This window comes from Callospermophilus lateralis, chromosome 6 (genome assembly GCF_048772815.1).
Source record: "Callospermophilus lateralis isolate mCalLat2 chromosome 6, mCalLat2.hap1, whole genome shotgun sequence".
Classification (NCBI taxonomy): Eukaryota; Metazoa; Chordata; class Mammalia; order Rodentia; family Sciuridae; genus Callospermophilus; species Callospermophilus lateralis.
In genome coordinates this window covers 65298722-65317997 of record NC_135310.1, presented here as the reverse complement: position 1 = coordinate 65317997, position 19276 = coordinate 65298722, and the positions used below count along the sequence as shown (strand labels likewise).

General features: G+C 35.7%; 1 protein-coding gene across 3 annotated transcripts in view; it reads right to left on the bottom strand.

Moving 5' to 3' along the window:
• Fbxl4 (F-box and leucine rich repeat protein 4) overlaps window positions 1-19276 on the bottom strand; it is a 91164-nt gene that overhangs the window by 9388 nt on the left and 62500 nt on the right. The gene's annotated exons all lie outside the window — the stretch shown is intronic.

The window sequence follows — 19276 nt, the reverse complement described above, 5'->3', positions numbered from 1 at the left end:
CAAAGGATTCTATTTGCTGACAAGGATACCAACAACCATTGAGCACCTGTCAGTAGCAACATGCTGACTGAAATGTACCTAACATGCACTTTCTAGTCATGTTCTTGCCATTTAAGCCAATTTATCCTGTCCAATGTAAACGGTCTCACCACTAAAGAAACCCAAAGATATGCTAGACTGCTACATAATCATACCAGTCTCAAATATTTTTAAAATCCTATTTTATAGCATACCTACAATGAAAATTTGTAAAAAGAAATAAATAAAGCAATGTAAAATATCCAAATTTCTAGCATTTCTTTTGTAAATTAAGGAGAAAACTATTCAGACTTACACAGCAAAATCACTTTTTAAACATCTGACCTAAATTATATCTAACAAAATTGAGCTCTTATACAACCTAGGTTAAAGCTTACATAATATGTTCAGCTACTGAACACATTGGGGGGTGAAGAATGTGTCAATGGTAACACAAAACGTTTAGTCAAATCTCAGATAAGATTTTCATTGAGAAAATAAAGAAAGAATTTTACATAAAAATCAGTTTATTTAAAGCAAAAATATATATTAATGGTTATAATAAGTTAGACTTTAGTCTAATTACTCCCCTCTTGAGCATTTCTTTAAATTTAAGCAAAAAACAAAAAAAGTTCACATTGATTTTACACTTGTTTTACCATAACATTTATAAGACAATCCCATGTAGCTCTTAGAATATTAACATTAGAAACAGTATATTAAGATAAACTAACTTTGAGGTTCTCCATAATACTTAAGCCAGATGACTTACTATCAAATATAGAACATTTGATTTGTTTTTTATTAGAATACCAAATCCTTATAAGAAAATTATTTTATAAGACTCTCCCATGAGCAAGACCCAGAATACATTAGAGAGACTTCCTAAAGAGTAAGAAATTTTAAATTAAAAAAAATATATACAGACACATGTGGAGGTCTACAAATAGTTCATGAACCATGTTTTGTGATTTATTTTAAAATGATTTATTATGAAGAATCTCAAGTATATGGACAAGTATAGGATCCAATATAATACCCATGTAGTTAATACTCAAATTTATCAACTAACATTTTGCCTTCTTTACTAATATCTCTATTTTTATATCTCTCCATCCATACATATACTTCCTCATAAGTAACTTTATAATGACTTGGTGATTAAAAACATATTTGAAGCTGGGCACTGTGGTGCATGCCTATAATTCCAGACACTCAGGAAGCTGAGGTAGGAAGATAGCAAATTTGAGGTCAGCCTAGGAAACATAACTTTAAAATATAATTTTAAAACTCAGTGGTAGGTCACTTATGTTGGAGATACCCCCCACCCCAAAACACACACAGGTGATATAATTTTACTATACTCGATACATCCGTAGTTAGTATTTAATATTGGTATTCATGGTATATGCATATGTGTATTTCTCATCTTCCTCATTTGTTTTGTAAGGTATTTGTCCACGTTGCTACATATAGTTCTAGTTCACTAATTTTAAATGTTGTATAATATTCCATTTTAGAAATAAATTATAACATATACTCTCATTTGATGAGCAGTTGTTTACAATTTTCCCTATTACAAAAGTGTTATAATAAACATTCTTAAATGTACTTTCTTGTCCATATAGAAGAACATTTCTCTAGAGCACACCTCAGAGTAACAATTTTTACATGTTTTGGTATGCTCTTACTTTATATAATTCAGCAAAATAGCTCTATTTAATGTTTGAGTCATACTAATTTAAATAAGTGGTATTTTTAGTTTTATTACATCTTTGTCAACACAACTGTCTTTTCATCCCTTCTAACAATTATCCCTCTGATGAATATGGAATGGTATAATTTTAAGTAGTATGATCACTGGTGAGGATGAGAGTCTTTCTATATGTTTATTGGCCACTCATATTTCTTGCTCTGTAAATTACATAATTATATTCTTTGCTGATTTTTCCACTGGCTGTTTTTTCCTTAATTTTCAGAAATTCTTTAAGTATGATATATGCATATGTGTATGCATACATAGGATCTTTGTTAGCTATAGTTATTACAAATACCTTCTCTAAATCTGATCCTCTATAGAGGATCTTTTGAGATGTGCATATTTTAAAATTTAATTTGGTCATATTAATCTTTTTTTCTTTATGATTGCATCCTGCTGTCTTTAAGCATTTCTTTTTTTAATACTTATTTTTTAGTTTTAGGTGGACACAAAATCTTTATTTTACATTTATGTGGTGCTGAGGATCAAACCCAGTGCCTTGTGCATTCTAGGTGAGCACTCTACCACTGAGCCACAACCCCAGCCCCTTTAAACAGTTCTTTACTCAAAACAAAATATTCTTTTTAATAAAATAATAGCTTTAAAGTCTTCATTTTGACATTAAGTTCTTAATGAACAGTTTTTATATATGACAGAATATAATATTTCATTCTCACCCCTTGTCCAGTTCAATTTATTGAAGTCTACTTTATCCTTTGATTTGTGATGCTTTCTGTCATATGTTGAATTTCCATATATGTGTGTGTATACTTTTGGATCATTTTGTTTCACTGGTCTATTTGCCTTTCCCTGCACCAACTCTTAAGTCTCATTATTGTTTGTAATAAGCCTTAAAATCTAGTAGGGTAAACATCCTTCATTCCTCAACACTCTCAGCTGTTTTTGACCTTTTTGTTCTTTCACATCAATTTAAGAATCACCTTCTAAATTTTGGTTTTACCTTTTTCAAAACAATACAAAAAGATTACCCTTTCTCCCCCCTCCATAATCATTAATTAATTTACTGGCATCTTATCATTTTTTATAATTATTTATTACATTTGATACCTCCCCACTGAATTTTTTTAACAGTTCTTTTAGTTAACGGGTGGTAAAATCTTAACAATTATTTATTGAGTACATATTGATAAGTCAGGCATTGCTATAAATTCTTTAACTAAAATTCACAACAACTCCATTCATTCATTCACTTAACAAATAGTCATGAATGCCTTCTATGTATCAGACACTTGGGATATAGCAGTGAACAGAACAGATAATAACTTATGAACTATAATCATTATTACCATTTATAGGTGAGAAATTTGAGTCACAAAGCTAAACAACTTACATGTTATTTATCCTCAATCTTGACTGTAAGTTTAGCCAAGCTTAAAACTTAAAGATAACTGTTATCTTCTTCTACTACTTTGAAAATATTACTCCATTAATTCTTAGCCACTGTTATTTAATAAGAAGTCTACTCCCAATCTAAGTGTCCTCTTTTGTGCACAGCGGACAGTGGTTTCCTCCCCCTCCCCCCCCCACCACCGCCAATAGCTCTTGTCTCTTTATTTTTATTTATTTTTGTTTTTTTATTGGTTGTTAAAAACATTACAAAGCTCATGACATATCATCTTTCATACATTTGATTCAAGTGGGTTATGAACTCCCATTTTTACCCCAAATACAAATTGCAGAATCGCATCAGTTACACATTCACATTTTTACATAATGCCATATTAGTGACTGTTGTATTCTGCTACCTTTCCTATCCCCTATTATCCCCCCTCCCCTCCCCTCCCATCTTCCCTCTCTACCTCATCTGCTGTTGTTCAATTCTCTCCCTTCCCCCCCCTTTCCCCTCACAACTTCTTATATGTAATTTTGTGTAACATTGAGGGTCTCCGTCCATTTCCATACAATTTCCCTTCTCTCTCCCTTTCCCTCCAACCACTCGTCTCTGTTTAATGTTAACCTTTTCCTCATGCTCTTCCTCCCTGCTCTGTTCTTAGTTGCTCTCCTTATATCAAAGAAGAAATTTGGCATTTGTTTTTTAAGGATTGGCTAGCTTCACTTAGCATAATCTGCTCTAATGCCATCCATTTCCCTGCAAATTCCATGATTTTGTCATTTTTTAGTGCTGCGTAATACTCCATTGTGTATAAATGCCACATTTTTTTTTTATCCATTCATCTATTGAAGGGCATCTAGGTTGGTTCCACAGTCTAGCTATTGTGAATTGTGCTGCTATGATCACTGATGTGGCAGTATCCCTATAGTACTCTCTTTTAAGGTCCTCAGGGAATAGTCCGAGAAGGGCAATAGCTGGGTCAAATGGTGGTTCCATTCCGAGCTTTCCCAGGAATCTCCATACTGCTTTCCAAATTGGCCGCACCAATTTGCAGTCCCACCAGCAATGTACAAGTGTACCCTTTTCCCCACATCCTCGCCAGCACTTGTTGTTGTTTGACTTCATAATGGCTGCTAATCTTACTGGAGTGAGATGGTATCTTAGGGTGGTTTTGATTTGCATTTCTATGACTGCTAGAGATGGTGAGCATTTTTTCATGTACTTGTGATTGATTGTATATCCTCCTCTGAGAAGTGTCTGTTCAGGTCCTTGGCCCATTTGTTGACTGGGTTATTTGTTATCTTATTGTCTAACTTTTTGAGTTCTTTGAATATTCTGGATATTAGGGCTCTATCCGAAGTGTGAGGGATAAAAATTTGTTCCCAGGATGTAGGCTCCCTATTTACCTCTCTTATTGTTTCTCTTGCTGAGAAAAAACTTTTTAGTTTGAGTAAGTCCCATTTGTTGATTCTAGTTATTAACTCTTGTGCTATGGGTGTCCTATTAAGGAATTTGGAGCCCGACCCCACAATATGTAGATCGGAGCCAACTTTTTCTTCTATCAGGCGCAGAGTCTCTGATTTGATATCAAGCTCTTTGATCCATTTTGAGTTAACTTTTGTGCATGGTGAGAGAAAGGGATTCAGTTTCATTTTGTTGCATATGGATTTCCAGTTTTCCCAGCACCATTTGTTGAAGATGCTATCCTTCCTCCATTGCATGCTTTTAGCCCCTTTATCAAATATAAGAAAGTTGTAATTTTGTGGATTGGTCTCTGTGTCCTCTATTCTGTACCATTGGTCCTCCCGCCTGTTTTGGTACCAGTATCATGCTGTTTTTGTTACTATTGCTCTGTAGTACAGTTTGAAATCTGGTATCACTATACCTCCTGATTCACACTTCCTGCTTAGAATTGCTTTTGCTATTCTGGGTCTTTTGTTTTTCCATATGAATTTCATGATTGCTTTATTTATTTCTACAAGAAATGTCGTTGGGATTTTGATTGGCATCGCATTAAACCTGTAGAGAACTTTGGATAATATTGCCATTTTGATGATGTTAGTTCTTCCTATCCATGAACAGGGTACATTTTTCCATCTTCTAAGATCTTCTTCTATCTCTCTATTTAGGGTTCTATAGTTTTCATTGTATAAATCTTTCACCTCTTTTGTTAGGTTGTTTCCGAAGTATTTTATTTTTTTTGAGGATATTGTGAATGGAGTGGTTTTCCTCATTTCCATTTCAGAAGTTTTGTTGCTGATATACAGGAATGCCTTTGATTTATGCGTGTTGATTTTATATCCTGCCATTTTGCTGAATTCATTTATTAACTCTAGTAGTTTCTTTGTAGACCCTTTTGGGTCTGTTAGATATAGTATCATATCATCCGCAAATAGTGATAATTTAAGTTCTTCTTTTCCTATTTTTATGCCTTTAATTTCTTTTGTTTGTCTAATTGCTCTGGCTAGTATTTCAAGATCTAAATTGAATAGAAGTGGTGAGAGAGGGCATCCCTGTCTTTTTCCAGATTTTAGAGGGAATGCCTTCAGTTTTTCTCCATTTAGAATGATGCTAGCCTGAGGCTTAGCATAGATAGCTTTTACAATGTTGAGGTAAGTTCCTGTTATCCCTGGTTTTTCTAGTGTTTTGAACATAAAGGGATGCTGTACTTTGTCGAATGCTTTTTCTGCATCTATCGAGATGATCATATGGTTCTTATCTTTAAGTCTATTGATGTGGTGAATAACATTTATTGATTTCCGTATATTGAACCAGCCTTGCATCCCAGGGATAAATCCTACTTGATCATGGTGCACATTTTTTTGATATGTTTTTATATTCGATTCGCCAGGATTTTATTGAGAATTTTTGCATCTAAGTTCATTAGAGATATTGGTCTGTAGTTTTCTTTCTTTGAAGTGTCTTTGTCTGGTTTTGGGATCAGGGTGATGTTGGCCTCATAGAATGAATTTGGAAGTTCTCCCTCTTTTTCTATTTCTTGAAATAGCTTGAAAAGTATTGGTATTAGTTCTTCTTTAAAGGTTTTGTAAACTCTGCTGTATACCCATCTGGTCCAGGGCTTTTCTTGGTTGGTAGTCTTTGGATGGCTTCTTCTATTTCTTCCTTTGTTATTGGTCTGTTTAAATTGTTTGTGTCTTCCTGACTCAATCTGGGCAGATCATATGACCTAAGAAATTTATCGATATCTTCACTATCTTCTATTTTATTGGAATATAGGGTTTCAAAATACTTTCTAATTATCTTCTGTATTTCTGTGGCGTCCATTGTGATATTGCCTTTTTCATCCCATATGTTAGTAATTTGAATTCTCTCTTCTTCTCTTCGTTAGCATGGCTAAGGGTCTGTCGATCTTATTTATTTTTTCGAAGAACCAACTTTTAGTTTTATCAATTTTTTCAATGGTTTTTTTGTTTCAATTTTGTTGATTTCTGCTCTGATTTTAATAATTTCTTGTCTTCTACTACCTTTGCTGTTGTTTTGCTCTTCCTTTTCTAGGGTTTTGAGATGAAGTGTGAGTTCATTTATTTGTTGGTTTTTTTCTTTTTTTGAGGAATGAACTCCAGGAAATGAATTTCCCTCTTAAAACTGCTTTCACTGTGTCCCATAGATTCCGGTATGTTGTGTCTGTATTGTCGTTTATCTCTAAGAATTTTTTGATTTCCTCCTTTATGTCCTCTGTAACCCATTGATCATTCAGTAACATATTGTTCATTTTCCAGGTGATGCAGGATTTTTCCTTCCTTTTTTTATCATTGATTTCCAGTTTCATTCCATTATGATCAGACAAGGTGCATGGTATTATCTCCACACCTTTATATTTACTAAGAGTTGCCCTATGGCATAGTATATGGTCTATCTTTGAGTAAGATCCCTCTGCTGCTGAGAAGAACATGTATCCACTTGATGATGGTTGATATATTCTATATATGTTGGTTAAGTCTAGGTTACTGATTGTGTTATTGAGTTCTATAGTTTCTTTATTCAGCATTTGTCTGGAGGATCTGTCTAATGGCGAGAGCGGTGTGTTGCAGTCACCCATAATTATTGTGTTGTGGTCTATTTGACTCTTGAACTTGAGGAGAGTTTGTTTTATGTATGTTGCAGCACCATTATTTGGTGCATACAAAATTGATAATTGTTATGTCTTGTTGGTGGATGGTTCCTTTTAACAGTATATAGTGTCCTTCTTTATCCCTTTTGATTAATTTAGGTTTGAAGTTGATTTTATTCGATATGATTATGGCCACTCCTGCTTGCTTCCGAGGGCCATGTGAGTGGTATGATTTTTCCCAACCTTCACCTTCAGCATTGTGTATGTCTTTTCCTATCATATGAGTGTCCTGAAGGCAGCATATTGTTGGATCTGTTTTTTTAATCCAGGTTACTAGCCTATGTCTCTTGATTGGTGAATTTAAGCCATTAACATTTAAGGTTACTATTGAAATATGGTTTGTACTTCCAGTCATGCTCATTTATTTATTTATTTTAGTTTGGCTCATTTTTCCTCTTTGGTTATTTTTCTCCCCTTTTACTGAGATACCTCCCACTGTTAGTTTTGGGTGCTATTTTGCACATAGCAAGCCCTGTAATGCGGCTCCTGGGAGTCTCTCAGTCCTGTTAGTCCAGAGCCGTTTCACTTCTCCGGCCCCTCCCCCTCTTCCTCCTGCCAGCCAGCCAGCCAGGTCCTGTTTACCAGCGGTGGTTCCCCAATGATCTGGTTACACTTGCAGCCCCACCACGTGTCCTATTTCCCGAATGACTGACGGCTCTCTCCGTCATTAATCTAAGCCCCAGTGCTGTGGTGCAGTGATCTGGGGACCAACAGTTTTAATTTTTCGGGACCCCTTTGGTGGGCATGCCCCTGGAAACTGGTGGCTAAGACCTTGGGTGTCGCAGCTGGAGTTAAGGGGAGTTGGGGATCGGGAATCCCCTCTGCTTCCCTACAGACACGCCCCCAGGGAGATTCCCGTGGTTTCCTGGCTGCTTGTGTCTGGAGGGGTTGGGAGTCACACACTTGCTAAAGTGGATTCTGCTGGGAAGGAATTCTGTCGGCCGAACTCCGGTGACGTCACCTCTCTGCTATGGTGGGCCCCAGGCTCCTTGTTGGAGTGTCCGAAGGGACGGGTGGGACTGGTCTGTCTCTGGCGGGTTTCAGCTCCCGGTTCGCTACTTCATGAAGGCCTGGCTAGAGACCTCTTCCCAGAGTCCCTGCGCCACACCTGCTGGGCTGCGCCTCGGGGTCCAGCCGCCCAGTCGCGGGGGCCACGGGTGGGCGGGCAGCCGGTGGGCGGGCAGCCGGTGGGTGGGCAGTCGCCGAGTCGAGTTGACCAGGCAGCAGCTGGCGGGTTCAGACCTCTGCGCTGCGCTGCGTGGGGGAGATTCACTCGTCTGGGGCAAACTGTCACCTCCCAAAATCCTACCAATTGCCGGCGGTCTCTCTTCAGTGGAATTTCGCCAGGAGCCTCTCAGCAGGTGTATGGATGTGTTTCTCTGACCCCATTACTGAGGAGGTACTGAAAGCGCTGCTTCCCCACCCTCCGCCATGTTGGATCTCTCTCTTTATTTTTAAAGATCACAATTTTTTAAAAATGTGTCTAGGAAGATTTATTTTCAGCTGTGAGGATGGTCTGGCTGAGACATTTGTTACCCCATTGATTGCAAGGGTTGATTCAGCTTATCTGGCTAGTTAGAGGGGTGTCCCCTTCCTCCCTCACCACTCCATGTGCATCCTTCCTGAACCTGTGTACTCAGTCAAAGAGGATGACCTTCCTCAATAGAGAAGGACCATTCTTTGGTCAAGGGTATATGAATAGCTGAGTTCCCTGCTAGAAGCTCCAAATAAGCACTCAAGATTAATTTTCATTAATTTTACTCGATATTCTGAGTTCATTTGATTTGAAGACTCACATTGTCCTTCACGAAAAGTGCAGATTCTTACCAGTTCTCTTTGAACATTACTTTTCTAACATTCCTTCCAGTTTTTCTTCTGAACTTTGATATTCAATGGACATTACAATTTCCCAAGTTACAGTGCTTACAGTGGCTTGAAAAAAAGTCCATATGATATTCCAGGCTCCCTCCTTTCAGAGTAGAGCTTAATTTCTTTCCCTGTAATAGGTGTGATAGATTTAGTGACTTACTTTTAACCAACAGTATATAGCAGATGTGATGGCATGCCACTTTGGATATTAGGTTATTATGATTAATTTTATTTATTAACCTGACTGGGCTTGCAAACATTTGGACAAATATTATTCTGGGTGTTTATATGAGGCTGTGTTTGGGGTGAGCTTAACAGTTAAATTAACAGACTGAGTAAAACAGATTGCCTTCCCTTTTGTTTAACCAAATAAGGAAGAATTCTTCCCACCTGATGGCTCTCAAAATGGGACACTGGCTTTGTCCTGACTTTGATATAAACAGAATATCAGCTCTTCCTGAGATTCCTGCTGGCTTTCATAGTGGAGCTATACTATTAGCTTTCCTGGGTCTCCAGCTTACCAGCTCAGCCTGGAGACCTTGAGGCATGACACCCCCATAATCACATAAGCCAGTTGCTTACAGTAATATGTCTTCTATTAGTTTTGTTCTCTAGAGAACCCTAACTAATTCAGTTGTAAAAAGGCTGGGGGTCCTGTATTAGCTTCCCTTTTTCCTCCATTAATCATGTGCCATATCATAAAAACACTCAGGCAACCTATGGAGACTCTCATGTAGAAAGAAACAGAGGCCTCTGGCCAAGAGCTAAAGAATAGCTCTGCCAATAGTCATGAGAGTGAGTTTGGAAGCTGATCCCTTAGTAGTCAAACTTTGGGATGACTGGAGTCCCAGGTAACAACTTGGTGGCAGCTTCCTTTGAGGCCTTTCTATGGTTCTTAGAGCCAACATTACCCAGTTAATAAAACACTACCAAGATTATGTGTGAGATAATAAATATAAATTGTTTTAAGCCACTAAGTTTCAAAGTAATTAATATATAACAAGCGATATAATATAGTGTATGGAACATAGTAAATATATATTTATTAAATGAATGAATAGGGTAGCTTTGAGGATTAACTGGTGTGTATTTTACAAATATAAAGAACTTACAGCAGTATCTGACATTCACAATTTTTACAAACTTAAGTATAGTCCTCAAACTTCTTTTCTAATTTAGCAAATCTCTGTATCCAATTTAGAATTTATCTCATCTATGGAATTAAAATTCCAATAAGTACAATTTATTTCCTAGGTTTCTAATCAGTCCTTTTTTACAACTACTTGTTCTTGATTAGTTTCTTTATACTGCATAGTTTTTATTTCTTTTTAAAAAGATGCTTTTAATTTATTTCTTTCAACCTTCACCCTCCAACCTAGACATTTTATTCCTCCCTCAGGATCTTCTAGATCACTCTGTTTTGAACTAGGACTTCTGAAGGTGCAGTGATCTGCACAGGAACTAGGAATACTGCAGAACCAGCAATAGGTTTAGCTTAGTTCTGACCCTGAAGCATGGTCAATGCCAAATCATGATGTACTCTTGATATATTTGCCTATACCAAAACCGCTCCTTTCTCTTAAGACTTTCATCCAAACCCTGAAAGTGGCCTGGAGAGAGCTTTATAATACTGCTACCCAGTTCTGATTAGACATCCCCAGGCTGGATAACAAGATGCTCTTGTTAGAGTTTTAGATGAATTCCCTGGTGAATCAGTTTTTCTAATTAAAAAGAAGAATAAAACAAAAAAATATTTATTGTCAAAAATAACCATTATTAACTTTCCTGGAATGTTCCTTAGAGGACTATCTATTACTTACTGTCTATCCTAAAGATTGTAACTTTAAGGCACAAAAGTACCTTTTGAACTAAGAGACTATTCATATGTACCTGGAAAACATACTGTGGAATAGTAGATGCATTCTTTTCTCTAGGAGAACTTTTAATTCAGAAAAGAATCTCATGACTGACTATAATTATTCTGGTGTTAAAACAACTTAACCAGACTACAAATTAAACTGGGAATTAGAAAATCATGTAATCTTAGAGGGAATTATGATATTTTATCTTTACCTTGAAAAGGAATACAGAACAAAAGAAGATTCATGTTGGATGACATCACTCATCTTTGCTGAATAAGAGATGTGAGATAAAATGCTAAGACTTAGATGGGGATACGAGGTGATGACCAAAGGAACAGATACTGTGAGGAACTTAACAAGGAGTCGACAGCTACCACTGAAGTGAGCAAGTACAAATTACCAGTTTTGTGGCTTTCTCCCACAGAGTTCATCAGTGAAAAACTAGAGACTAAGGCATACTCAGATGTGCTGAAAGAACACATCTATAGAAACAGGTTGCATAGCTTTTTAAAATTCAGTTAACTCATTCCCTTCCAAAGTATCTTTAGAATATTCTTTTTCTATACTGTTAGTATTTGGAATCAAAATATCGCTGTTAATTTCAAAGAAAAGAGGAGAAATTATGAAGAAATTTACACTTTATTTCCAAATACAAAATGGCCTTATTTGGAGAAATCATAGACTCAACAGTTTAGAGCAGGAATTGGCAAACTGCTGCTCACAGGCCAAATCCTATCTACTGCTGTTTTTGTAAATAAAGTTTTATTGCAACACGGACACATCCACTCATTAATGTATGGTCTGTGGCTCGTTTTGTTGTTGCTGTTGTTTGTTTGTTTTATTTTTATTTTTCTGGTGCTAGGGATTGAACTCAGAACCTCACCCATGGTAGGCAGGTGCTCTACTGCAAAGCTACATCCCCAGCCCATGTCTGTGGCTGTTTTTGCACTATTCATGACAGAGACATATGGCCTGCAAGGTGTAAAATATTTACCATCTGGCCATCCACAGAAAAAGTTTATAGATCCCTCCTTAAAAGAAGAAAACAATTCCACCATAATAAGTACTTGAAACACTTATACACAACTAGAGCATGCAAATGAATGAATCAATTACATTAAGTGTACTATAAAAAAATTCAGAAATCAAAAGTAAAATCTTATAAACCTTTTATTTAAGACATAAAGTATCTTGAATCCCCAAGTCTGCAAATTCTATTGGTTAGTTCTGTAAGACCATTCAGCAGAATCACAAGAATAGTTCTAAAAATTAAAATATAATTTAAATAGTTATAGCTTTAATAATGCAAGTCAGCATATTTGTTTTCAAATGTTTTATAATTTTCAAATAAAACCAGTCTTATTTAAATCATTACAGAAAGGAATTCTAAGGAGTGACTGGATCCATGAAAATTTCTTCTATAGATTATCAAAATATACTCTAAGTAAATGCGGTTATTTGATAAATATGCATTCATAAAGAATTCTTTTACATTCTACCTATAATCTACCTACTAACACTGTTCAGCAGCTTCAAAGCCCAGTGGAAAACTATTAGTAATAAATTAACAACTCATTGAAGTGAGAAAGAATATGTAACTTCTTAACCTAGTACCCCACTGTAAGAATAAACACATAATAAATATTTAAATAGATCACATGATAACCATTTCTGATAGTAAGGTGTCAAAGTAAATGGTAAAATATTATAACAGGTTATGAGTGAAGTACAAAAGCAAGAGACAAGCTCAGTGTGAAGTTTATCACAATTAGACAAAAACAATGGAAAAGCATGCTCATGGGTCAAAGTACCATATTGCAATGATTACAATAGAAAGAAGACTATTTCCCTCCTTTCACTACTGCCCTCCTATTCGTTTTTTTTTTTTTTAGCAAATTTATTCCCCTTACTGTCCTTAGTGAAGCCTCCAAATATTAAGATGCTCCAGTGACTAACTCTAAAATGAACAATTTCAACTTCAAAAATAGTTTCAGTCAGTAAAATGATAGACAATAGACGTAAAAGTTCAGTGTAAGCAGATATGAAGTGCCATACAGTTATAAAGAATTATTATTAATGCTTTTTCTTTTTACAAGGAAAAAGGTACTTTAATAGGTAAAAGAAGGCATGAATTTAAATGTTCATGGACAGTTTTATAAAGAAATGCTACCCTTAAACTTTATAACTTCTCATTTTCTAGACTTCTAAGCAAAAATAACAAAAAATGATCTGTTTATTATACTCACATTTAACTTTTAGACAGTCCAGATTAATGGCTAAGTAGAGTTATACTTATGTATATCATGCATATTTTACAATGTATCAAGGACTTCAGAAGAGAGATTCAAGATGGTGAGCTAGAGGAAGACTGCATTCCTAGCTGCTCCATGGCACGGGATTCAAGCAGTAGGAGAACTGTTTCTCTGCGAGGTAGGTGAAAAAAGAATTTCACTAAAACTAAATACTGGACTGTCAGAGTGTCTGAGAGACTCAGAAATTTGGGTACATTAAACAAAAAAAGACTACATTGGAGCCGAGCCAGTTGTGTCAGAATCAGTAGTGGCACTTATTTGGCAGAGAGGGAGGAAGAATACACAGAAGCACCTGAGATCAGAAAAGCAGCCTGCCCTTAGCTGATCCAGAGGCTACACTGTGCACTGTTTCTTTGAAAGGCCTGCTGGGTGATCTAGGGTGTACCTAGAGGAATGGGAAAAAAACAGACACACAGAATATCTTACCCAGAGGGATTCAAATTGCAAAAGTGAAAGGGAGCCCAACTCACTTCCCCCCATTGAGTCTGGTAACTCACATGACCAGCTTAAGTGGGTAAGGAATCTGAAAGGGTGGGTGTGAATACACTAAAGGTCTAAAACTGGGAAAGGCTGCGTTCATGGGAAGCAGAAGGGGTAAAGGATTGGCTCCCTCACCCAAGTATAATCCTTGAGAAGTTCTGGAGATCCAAACTTCTCACAGAGATCTGCAACTTCCAGGCCTTAGGGGTGTGTTGATATACTCTCTCCAGAGCAAACACCATCCAATGAAGCCCCTAAGGCCTGATTAGACCTAAGCTCCATTTGCGGAATCCCACTGTTAGAACTCTGCAGCAGCCCCACCGTGTCATCAGTCTGGTCTGGGCAGACAAAACTCCAACTGACAGTACTTCCCATCCAGCTGAGACTTATTTGAACCAGACTCCATCTTAGGCCACTCCAACTGGCACCTTGGTGAGCAATACAAAAGGAGGGAAGGTTTAGCAACCCTTAGTCCTTGCTCTTGCATTCAGTTCATAGCTCAAGAAGAAATGGGAAAAAAAAGACATTTGGGCATAGACAGTGACCATTTGTTCTCACTGACTATTTTGACCACTTCAGTGGAAATAATTCCTTCATTTTTCATTAAGGATCTTTTTCCTTTCTTTCTTTCTTGTGTGTGTGTGTGTGTGCACGCACGCACGCACGCACATTTGGTTAATGGATACATATACATATTTGTTTCTTTTTTTCTCATTTTTAGCATTTTTTAAAATGCAGTTATTTTTCCTTGCCTTATTTTTTTTTGAGGATTAGAGTTCTTGATTAGTATATTTAGGTTTTGGTTTTGTTTTATATTGTTTTTCACTTGTTTCTCTTTCTTTTCTTCTGCTAATAGTCAAATTCTATTGTTCTTTAACTCTCCTTTTATTTTGTTACTTCTATTTTTTCTCCTCCTTTCTTATAACCATGACATACTACATCTCTTCTGCATTCTCTTTTCACTTTTTGAAATTGTAAAGTCTTTTCTATCTTCCCATCACATTTTTCTTTGCTCTTGATTAACTATATTCTTACTATCTTTTAGCACTAATTGGTTTCTAAAACTCCTGCCCTCCACCATTAATGCTGTTGCAGTTATTACTGATGGGATAACATAGTTGACACCTATTGTTTGTTTTAATGCCAGACATAGTCCATAGCTACTTACTGTTTTTGCTGTTGACAACTGCTAACCCTACCATTTTGGTTTTTGTGACAATTAATATTGTAGACGACATAGTAGGAACCATATATTTAGTGTAATGCTGTATATTGTTTGCATTGGTTGTTGCTATTTTTGTTTCCCCCCATTCTGTGGGGATGCTGGGAACCTACAGGGACAGTACAAGTTCTCAGGGTAGAAACTCTGCTGCTAAAGTAAATTCAACCAAAAGACAGCACACCTTGCTCCACAGCAAATTAATAATATTCAGTCTTCAGCTATACTTTAAAACAAAGAATAGAAGACACAAAAACGCAAACTAATGAGTAGGCCCCAAGTAGAAATGGCTAGGGGTGAACCCCCAGGTCCCATCTAAAGACATACATTGCTATAGCAAAAACAGGGAGAAATAACACAAAGGCTGTGGACACCACACCTATGGGGGGGGGGGGTTTCAATTTTTATCACTCAGGACACTTTGGCAAGTGAAGACTGTACCCTAAAAAGGTCCACATATAAGAGTGGAAGAGAAATTCCTTCCAACAATACATAAAACACAACACATGAATACAAGAACCATGAAAAAGCAAGCTAACACAACACCTCCTAAAGGTCATAATTCACCAGCAAATGATCACAAAAATATTTACGTGGATGAAATATCAGATAAGGAATTTTTAAAAATATATAAAAATGATTAATTAATTCCAAGAGAACACACAAGCACACACACACACACACACACACACACACAAAACAACAATGAAATGAATTAAGGAAGTCAGTACAGAATATGAATGAGAAATAAAGGAGATAGAAATATTTTAAAAGAACCAAACAGAAATCTTGGAAATGAAAGTCAATAAATCAATAAAATATTCAGCTAAAAGTTTTTTAAAGAGAGTAGACCACGCTGAAGGCAGAATCACAAAGGTGAAAGACAAAGTGGCCAGTCTTGAATATTGAGACAGTATTAAAGAAAAAAAAAAAAAAAGGGAACCATGATCAGAATATATATGAGCTCTGGGACACGATGAAGAGACCAAATTTAAGAATCATTAGAATTGAGGAGGGCTTTGAGATGTAGGCTAATGGAGTGGATAAACTCTTCAGGGAAATAATAATAGAATGTTTTCCAAACCTTAGAATGAGATTTATATCCAAATACAGGAGGCATTCAGAACCCCACACAGATAAGATCAAAAAAGAACCTTTCCACAAGATATTATAATTAAATGCTTAACATACAGAACAAGGATAGACTTTTAATAGCCTCAAGAGAAAAATGTCAGGTCAAATATAGAGGCAAGCCAATCAGAAGCACTTCTGATTTCTCAGCACAAACTCTACAAGCCAGGAGGGCTTGAAATGAAGTGTTCCAATCATGAAAGAAAATAGCTGTCAACCAAGACTTCTATATCCAGCACAGCTATCATTCAAAATTGGAAATTAAATAAAAATCTTCCATAATAATCAGAAATTAAAACAATTTATGACTACTACACTGACATTACAAAACCTCATTTTAAAAAATACTGCACAAAGAAGAAATAAAAAACCTCTTAGAGCTCACAAAGAAAACACATCTCATTTGAAGAGTAGCTAATCAAATGAGAAGTGTTAGGAATTAATAAATATCTGTCTATAATAACATCAAATATAAATGGTTTTAACTCTCCAATTAAGACACAGGCTGGCAGAATGGATTAAAAATCAAGACCTACCTATATGCTATTTGCAAGAGACACACCTTACAGGCAAAGACTGCTACAGTATAAAAATGAATGAATATAAATTGATATATTTTGTGAATGGAGCCACAGAAATAGCTACTATAGCTAGTAGCAGGAATAATTACTCTCATATCTGACAAAGTTGATTTCATGCCTAAATTAATCAGAAGAGACAAAGAAGGTCATTTCATATTGGTAAAGGGACAATCAAACAAGAAGATATAACAATAATAAATATTTATGCCCCAAACATGGGTGCAACTAATTACAAGAAAGAGACACTACTCAAACTGAAGCCCCAGACAGACCCCAGTACAAAATTTCTGGGTAATTTCAACACATCACTTTCACTATCAAATAGGTCATCCAGACATAGACTCTCTAGACTTGAAAAATATTATAAATCGAACGGCCCTAACAGACCTCAATAGAATATTGCATCCAATAACAGCTGAATACACATTCTTTTCAGTGGCTCATGGAACCTTCTCCAAAATAAACCATATTTTAGGCCACAAAGCAACTCTTAGCCAAAAGAACAGTAAAGTAGAGGGAATAAAATGGGGATGGGAGGAAGGGAGAGGTAGGGGAAATACTGGGGGCTAAAGTAGAACAAATTATATTTTATGCTTTCATAATTATGTCACAGTATATTCTGTTATGTGTAACTAAAAAAAATAACAAAAAATCTCTTAGCAAATACAAAAAATTTGATATAATTCCTTTCATTTTATCAGGTCATAATGGAATGAAATTATAAATCAACACATGGAGGTTGAACAATACCACTTTGAATGATGAATGAATGACAGAAGAAATCAAGAGAGAATTTAAAAAATTCTTACACTCAAATGAGAAGAGTGATACAACACACCAGAACCTCTGGGGCACTGTGAATTATAATTCAAAGAGGAAAGTTTAAGCTAGTGCCTACATATGAAAATTAGATTCCAAATAAACAACCTAATGATACATCTCAAAGAGATGAGAAAGAAAAACAAACCAATACCAAAACCAGTAGGAGGAAGAAAATAATTAAGATCAGGGCCAAAATCAATGAATTTGAGAATAAAACAAAAATACAAAGGATTGATGAAACAAAGAGTTGGTTCTTTGAAAGATAATCGAGAGTGATAAGACCTTAGACAAATTAACTAAAAGAAAAAGGAAAAAAATTAATAAAATTAGAGATAAAAAGGGACAAATCACCACAGACATCTCAGAAATTCAGCAGATCTTTAGGGACTATTTTGAAAACTTATTCTACAATAAATTGGAAAACCATCTCTAGACAAATATGATCTACCGAAACTAAATCAAAAGGACATAGAAAAACTAAAAAGACCAATAACTTGTAATGAGATATAAGCAGTAATAAAAAAGCCTTTTAACAAAGAAAAACCTAGGACCAGATGGATTCTCAGCAGAAATTTACCAAACCTTCTTTAGAACTAATGCCAGTACTCTCAAATTATTCCATGAAACAGAAAGGAATAGAACATATCCAAATTCATTCCATAAAGCCCAAACCAGATAAGGACACATCAAGGAAGGAAAATTATAGACAATTATCCCTGATGAACTCAGACATAAAAATACTTAATAAAATATCAGCAAATTGTGTTTAAAAACATATTAAGAAGATCGTACACCACAATCAAGTTGGTTTTATTCCAGAGATGCAAGGATTGTTTAATATATACAAATCAATAAATGATTCATCACATTAACAGAATCACTTAGTAATCTCAATAGATACAGAGAATGTCTTTGACAAAATCTAGCATTCATTCATGATAAAAACACTGTAGAAACTAGGGATAGAAGGAATTTACCATAACATCACAAATGCTATATATAAAAACCCCCAAATCAACCTAATACTAAATGGGGAAAAACTGAACACATTTCCTTTAAAATCTGGGACAAGAGAAGGATGTCCAATCTCACCACTCCTATTTAATACAGTGCTAGAAATTCTAGCCACAACAATGAGACAAGAGAAGAAAATAAAAGTGATAAAAATAGGGGGAAAAGAGGGGCTGGGGTTATAGCTCAGTTGGTAGAATACTTGCCTCACTTGCACAAGGCCTGGGTTCAATCCTCAGTACCACCACCAAAAAAAAAAAAAAAAAAAAAAAAAACCACAAGAGAAAAATAGGAAAAAAAAAGTCAAATTATCACTGTTTGCAGATGATATGATCCTATATCTAGAAGATACAAAAAAATTCCACCAAAAGACTGCTAAAGCTAATAAGCAAATCTGGCAAAGTAGAAAGTTATAAAATCAACATAAAAAAAATCAATAGCTTTCCTATAGTAGGTTCACCAACAATGAACCTACTGAAAAAGAAATCAGGAAAATAATTCCATTCACAATAATCTCAAAAAAAAAAAAAACTCTAAGAATAAATCTAATCAAGGAGGTAAAAGACCTTCTACAATGAAAACTGTAGAACACTGAAAAAAGAACTTGAAGTAGATCTCAGAAGAGGAAGAACCTGCAGTGTTCATGGATAGGCAGAATTACTATTGTTTAAATGGTCGTACTACAAAAGCAATGTGCAGATTCAATGTTATCCCCATCAAAACACC